Source organism: Acomys minous (assembly GCF_964271855.1).
Source record: "Acomys minous genome assembly, chromosome: 13".
In the NCBI taxonomy this organism is placed as follows: domain Eukaryota; kingdom Metazoa; phylum Chordata; class Mammalia; order Rodentia; family Muridae; genus Acomys; species Acomys minous.
The window spans coordinates 76,478,775-76,486,179 of NC_140495.1; positions in this window are offsets into that span (position 1 = coordinate 76,478,775).

Below are 7,405 nucleotides of genomic sequence, written 5' to 3' on the forward strand. Positions count from 1 at the left end.
TCTATTTCAATTAAAATTAACATAATGCCTGGTGCTAGAACTGCCATTATCCCCAGTGATATTAGCATATTGTGTGGTCTTAATGGCAAGTTTGGCAGCACAGGGACATCAATGGATCTTATTAAAATAAGAAATAATTAGAAGATAAACATTGTATTTTACTCATTATTAAAAATAGCTTATCAGTCATATATGGGACGAATTACTAAGGAAATAGGATGTAGTAAGATATAATTTGAAGATAAGAAAATAGCGTGAAATTTCCAGGGGAAGGGATCTTATGGTGACAGATCTGTGTAAAGGACTGGGAAACTAAAGGCAGCATGAGAGAACTAGATAGAAAGCTTGCACCTCGGTATTACTGTCTCTAGTCTCCAGATTTAACTACCTAGGAGTGGTTTAAACCAACTCTTTTTTTTTTAAATAATTTTTTTATTATTAATTTATTCTTGTTACATCTCAATGGTTATCCCATCCCTTGTATCCTCCCATTCTTCCCTCCCTCCCATTTTCCCCTTATTCCCCTCCCCTATGACTGTTCCTGAGGGGGATTACCTCCCCCTCTATATGTTCATAGGGTATCAAGTCTCCTCTTGGTAACCTGCTGTCCTTCCTCTGAGTGCCATCAGGTCTCCCCCTCCAGGGGACATGGTCAAAGGTGAGGCACCAGAGTATGTGAGAAAGTCATATCCCACTCTCCACTCTACTGTGGAGAGTGTTCCGTCCATTGGCTAGATCTGGGTAGGGGTTTAAGGTTTACCGCCTGTATTGTCCTTGGCTGGTGCCTTAGTTTGAGCGGGACCCCTGGGCCCAAATCTGCCTATCATAATGTTCTACTTGTAGGCTTCTAGGACCCTCTGGGTCCTTCTACTTTGCCTTTCTCCCATGATTCTCTCATCTAGAATCCCACTAGAATGTCCTCTCCTCTGTCTCAGTTTCCTGGTAAGTGAAGGCTTTCGTGGGACATGCCCCTTGGGCTAATATGCAGATATAAGTGAGTATATACCATTTGAGTCTTTCTGCTTCTGGGTTAACTCACTCATTATGATCATTTCTAGCTCAATCCATTTATCCACAAATTTCGGGAAGTCCTTGTTTTTAATAGCTGAATAGTATTGCATAGTGTATATGTACCACAGTTTCTTTATCCATTCTTCTATTGAGGGACACTTCGGCTGTTTCCATGTTCTGGCTATTATGAATAAGGCTGCTATGAACATGGTTGAGCAAATTTTCTTGTTGTGTGCTGGAGCATCTTCTGGATATATTCCAAGGAGTGGAATAGCTGGGTCTTGAGGAAGCCCTATTCCCATTTTTCTGAGATAGCACCAGATAGATTTCCAAAGTGGTTGTACTAGTTTGCATTCCCACCAGCAATGAAGGAGTGTTCCTCTCTCCCCACATCCTCGCCAGCATGTGGTGTCGCTTGAATTTTTGATCTTAGCCAAACTGGACCCATATTTGTCACCTTGTACAAAACTCAAATCCAAGTGGATTAAAGACCTCAACATAAAACCAGAGACACTAAGTCACTTAGAAGAAAAAATGGGAAAGAGCTTGGAACATATTGGCACAGGAGACAACTTCCTGAACAGAACACCAACAGCACAGGCATTAATGTCAACAATTAATAAATGGGACCTTATGAGGCTGAGAAGCTTCTGTAAGGCAGGAGACACTGTCAAGAGAACAAAGCGACAGTCTACAGACTGGGAAAAGATCTTCACCAACCCTACGTCTGACAAAGGTCTAATATCCAAAATATATAAAGAACTCAAGAAATTAAATACCACCAAACCAAATAACCCAATCGAGAAATGGGGCATGGAACTAAACAGAGAATTCTCAACAGAGGAATATCAAATGGCTGAGAAACACTTAAAGAAATGCTCAACCTCCTTAATCATCAGGGAAATGCAAATCAAAACAACTCTGAAATTCCATCTTAAACCAACTCTTAAATAGCTTTGTTTTAACACCAGGCATGGTATATGTGTAAATTTTGTTTTACTGAATTTCATTTTCTTTTATGAGAAAAAAAAAAGCTACACTCTAAAATGCACTGTTGAAACTTGGAGTCTCTTTTGTTTTCTGGAGCTTCATGACTGCTTTGTACTGCTTGTAGTTGTAGACATGTCTGGCATGCCAATCAAAGCACTAAAAAATGTCATTTGATTTTACTTACTTACAATAAAGCTCAGGAAGCAAAATGATCTTTTGGCAACTTGATTTGGTCAATTTTCCAGGCTTCAATATCTTGTTTGTCAAGACGTGGCCTATTGTTCCCATTGCAGCAGGTTTATACTGTGACTGAGACCTTGGCTTGGCATTTACTTGATGCTGCTTACATCTCAAAGCCAAAATGTGAGGAAAATGCCACTCTCCAAAATCTTTGGAGAGAAGCCTCATTCCTTACATAAAAACAAGAGTTTTAAGAATGTTGAAAAAAAGGTCAGTTTTCTTTAATAATCATTCCTTATTGTTTATATGATTAGAAATAATTTTAATAGAACTAATTATATGTTGTTTTATAATTTTAAGACTACAAATCATCACAATTATGTAAATTAGTATATTGTGTAATTTTATACTGACCAGCAAAAAAAAAACTAAGTAGATACAATCAATAATATGCAGAATGTGTAAGATGATTTGAGTGAAATAAAAATAAAACTGGAGAACAACTTTCTGAAAAATCTCTCAAGTAAGATGGTGAAGAACTGGGAAGAGTTACTGTTTAAAAGTATGACACTGAGAAGCAAAACTGCCCTGCGCTATTGCTGGTCAGCTGTACTGAGAAGAGAATAACGTGATAGCATCCACAGGAAGTGCTGAGATCTGGGCGAAGACTGGTACAGAGACAAATGGCAGAGGAGAGGTGCTTCCCTGTAGTGCAGCAGTGTCACTGCTGCCATGCAAAGACGAGATGCAGAAAAGAAGGTGAGTCACTGCACATCAGCTGTTGGCTAATGATGCCAAGCTAAGGCAGAAAGTCATTTGCAGGATGATGACTTCTAGTGCTTTTTCCCAATCCTAGGGATGCTGTGTAGAGACGCCCTGAGAAATGAAATGGGTGCTCGTCACGTTTCCAGTGAATCATGCTAAAAGGACAAAGCAGTCTCCTGATAGACAGTGAAGAAATCTGAGGAGTTGGCAATTTACATACTTTATGGTCAAACACAAAGCTAGACAGATATTTACTGATAAGAGGTGTAATCAGGCAGCGCATAGTGAAGAAATTTGGGATACTAACCATTGCTACAGAAGAGAACTTGGTTCAATACAAGCCAATGGATTTTTGAAAATAGATCTATGATAAAATTATTATATAAAATAGTTATTGTTGTAGACATTAAAAATATAAAACTCCAATATTCCATTAACCCACTTTTAAATACTCCAAAGATAATAATTCCCATAATCAAGCACATATATTATATATATATTTTATAAATATTAGACAATGTGAGAAGGATATTTTAATTTGAAGTTCTTATTTATAAGGACTTTATAGGAACCTCTTCATTTATTCCAATAATATACAAAAATTGAATCCAGAACATCTGATGCAATGTTTCCCAACATACTTCATACTAGTTTTGCATAACATTACAAAATATATTTTTCTTATACATGAAAGAATGCCCATTTAGTTGGAATAAAGAGTACTTACCTTTATATACTGTAAGGCAGCTTAAATGATTATACTTCTAACTCATAAACATATGCAACTTATTTTCATTATTTTAAATGTGATAATCTCTGCTTTACTACTGTAATTGCTTATTTTTCATATTTCACCATTTCAAGTTATAAATCTCAGTACAACACATATTTTGAGCCATTGAATGTGTATATTACTTGGAGCAGAATAATATCATCTGTCACTTACTCATGGTGAATGTATTACAGGTTGAAGTCCCTCGAATACTAAGTCTGACATGGAGTTTGGTGTGCTGCAAGGATGTTATAGACGACTCTCGATAAATGTATTGCATTTCTATTTATCACTTGATTTTTGTCTCCGATTTCTTTATGAAGGCACTTAGTGCTATAGACTTTCCTCTTAGCGCTTCTTTCCTTGTACCCCAAATGTTTGGCTATGTTATGCCTTCATTTTCATTGAATTCTAGGATGTTTTCACTTCTTCCTTCCTTCCTTCCTTCCTTTCTTTCTTTCTTTCTTTCTTTCTTTCTTTCTTTCTTTCTTTCATCCCTGACCCAGCTGTCATTGAGTAGAACATTGCTCAGTTTCCTTGTGTTTGTAGGTTTTTTGTTCATTCTATTATTGTTGAAGTTCAGCTTTAGACCATGGTGATCTGATAAGATGCAGGTGATTATTTCAATTTTTTTGCATCTGTTGAGACTTGTGGAAGAATAAAAGGAGCAGATTTGGACTGAAGGAGAAGGTGAATTGTAATATAAATACAAGTGGATTTACCAATCTCTGTTCCATGCCATGGAGCAAGTGAGGAGTCAAGCAGTCTCGCACAGAGTCATAATTTACCCTTTGTCTTACTCAATATCCCATTCCTGTGAAGCAATGACCATGGCAACTCTTTTTGTTAAATTAATTTATTCTCTCATATATTACATCCCAACCATAGTTTTCCTGCTTTCCCTCTACTCCCCCATTTCTACACACACACACACACACACACACACACACACACACACACACACACTCTCCCTCTCCTCCTTCATTTTTTTTTCAGCAAAAGACAGGCATCCCAGGGAAATCAACCAAACATGTCATAATAAGCTGCAAAATGAGGTATCTTGCCCTCATATTAAGGCAAGATGAGGTAACCCAGTAGGAGGACAAGGTTTCAATAGAAGGAAAATGTGTCAGAAACAGCCCCTGCTCCCTCTGCTACTAGTTCAACAAAAACACCATGCTACACAACTTTAAGATATATACAGAGTGCCTACATTAGAAACATGCAGGCTCCATGATTTTCAGTTTAGTCCCAGTGAGCACCTATGAGTCCAGGTTTACTGATTCTGTAGATTTTCTCATGTTATTCTTGAACCATCTGGCTCCTACACCCTTCCTCCTCTTCTTTAGCATGATTCCCTAAACTCTTCTGCATGTTTGGCTGTTTCCATCATTTGCTGGATGAAGCCTCTCTGATGACAATTAGGTTAACTTTTTTTTTTGTTCTGTTTTGCTCTATCCTAGGTATCTGGGCCTAAGATCCTAAGCCTCTCTGGTTTCTGGGCTTCAGGCAGTATCAGAAATGGGTTTCCCTTTGTGGCACGGGTCTCAAGTTGGACCAGTCACTGGTTAGCAACCTCTACAATTTCTGTGACATCTCTACTGCAGTCAGCACATCATTCTGGTATGACAAATTGTAGGTCGAAGCTTTTGTGGCATGGTTGGTGTCCCAAAGCCTACACTGAAAGTCTTGCCTGGTTATAGGAGATGGCCAATTCAGGCTCTGTGTTCTCCATTACTAGGTCTTGGCTAGGGTCACCCTAATATATTCTTGGGAGTTTCCATTGCAAGAGGTTTGTACCTTGCTCCCAAATTGTCCCCCAATTCCAATTGTCTCTCCCTCTACTCTCTCCCTCCATCCTCCCCACATTTAAAACATTTTCCCTTAGCCCACCAACAATATTCTGTTTCTGACAATGGCAGCTTTTATAATGGAAAACATTTAATTAGGGCTGACTTAAATTTCAGAGGTTTAGTCCATTTTTGTCTTGTTGGAAAGCATGCTAGGAGCAGGAAGAAAGATTGCTACTGGCCCTGGCTTGGGCATTTCGAACCACAAAGCCCACCCCCATGACAAGAAGGCCACACCTATTCCAACAAGGCCAAATCCTTCTAATGTTATGCCCTAAACATTCAAATATGGGTCAATGGGAGTCATCCTTACTTAAACCACCACACCCTTCATGTGTCTCCACATACCATAAATCAAACTGTCTCAAAAATAATTGGCCAATAATCTTAAGTAAAGGAGTGCCTTCAAGTGGAGGGCAGTTCTCAGAGCTACCAACTACCAAAATTCCCCAAATCTGGAGAAATAAGAACTTCAGTTCTAAGCTGAACAGCAAGCATCAGGAAGCACTTAAGGCTTTGGATTTACTGGTTTCTTCTTTGTTCTGAATGACACTACTTTATGACTCTGTGGAAAACCTGGCATGGGAAAAGTTGCATGTGGCAGATGAGTAGGATGATCCTTGTCATCTTAGTCTGTAGCTGGAGTAGAGGCAAGAAAGCATAAAGTATATTTTCTCACCTATTATATTTACTAGTCATTATAAACTCCAGCCTCTCTTTAACTCCACAGACATATAACCTCCTCTTGGAGTACCGGTAACTTCACAAAGTCTTTTCCTATCATAAGTTTCACAAATACCCATGTTGTAGAAAACTGTCCTCCACGACAAACTGGTCACCTGTTCATGAGTTTTTCAAGGACTTCTAAAACATATTTCAACAACTGTGCCTCTTGTCTCTTTACCTTCACTCACAGAAGGCGGACATGGAAAGGGTCACGGGTCTCTCTCTTGACTACCTAGCCATCTCTTCCAACCACTTTTAAGTAACCACACCTTAATTTCTTGTGATCTTGTGATAGAGGCTAGAGCACATAGGTAGGAAATCATGAGGGAAAGGGCTACCAACTACACAACCATAGATAAACTATTATCCCTGCGATGTGCAGCACTTCCAGAGTTCCTTAAAGCAAGCTTGTTTTCTTCACTGTAACCTTTCACCCATTGCTAAGTGAGTTAAGTACAAAAAACTCCCAGATAGACTTGAGTTGATTCATACCATGGTTTATCACTGGAGCCTTAGGAGGAGATGTAGACAGAGTGTATGTCTATTCCAGGGAAAGTATTTTAGAGTAGCTAAGGCCTGTTGCTCCTCCTTGTTATACACAACACAAATCTATTGGCACCTGTATCAAACCTTGGCTTCTGGTGCTTATTCCTAACTGGCAAGTGGTCATTTTTCTGTTATTAAGCACTTCGATACCTTCTTTTCTTCCTTGCTTTTTAGTAATGTGAGATATAAGATCCTCTGGGTTTTTTTGAATGGGGCAGTGCATCTTTTCTAGAATGTTGGGCATATTCCAGTGAACCACATTTAATAAAGTATTGTTATAGTTTACTTCTAACAATGCCTAGGCATTAAGCATATGATCCAATTTGGTTAACACATTATCATCACTGGGGAGAAAATATAAGACTCATCCAACTTCCCAGACAATCCAGGAACCTTCAAAATTCATTACAGCAGACAATGAAAGACAGAATGTAGTCTTTGAGGTAAGAAATTAAGTATATACTGTGTCTTGTCCCAAAAGAATCTACAATTTTCTCAGCCCCCTGTTAGAAAGACTAGGAAAAGCTTTCTCCATTTTTCCCCCTGATATACATCAGGAGCAGTG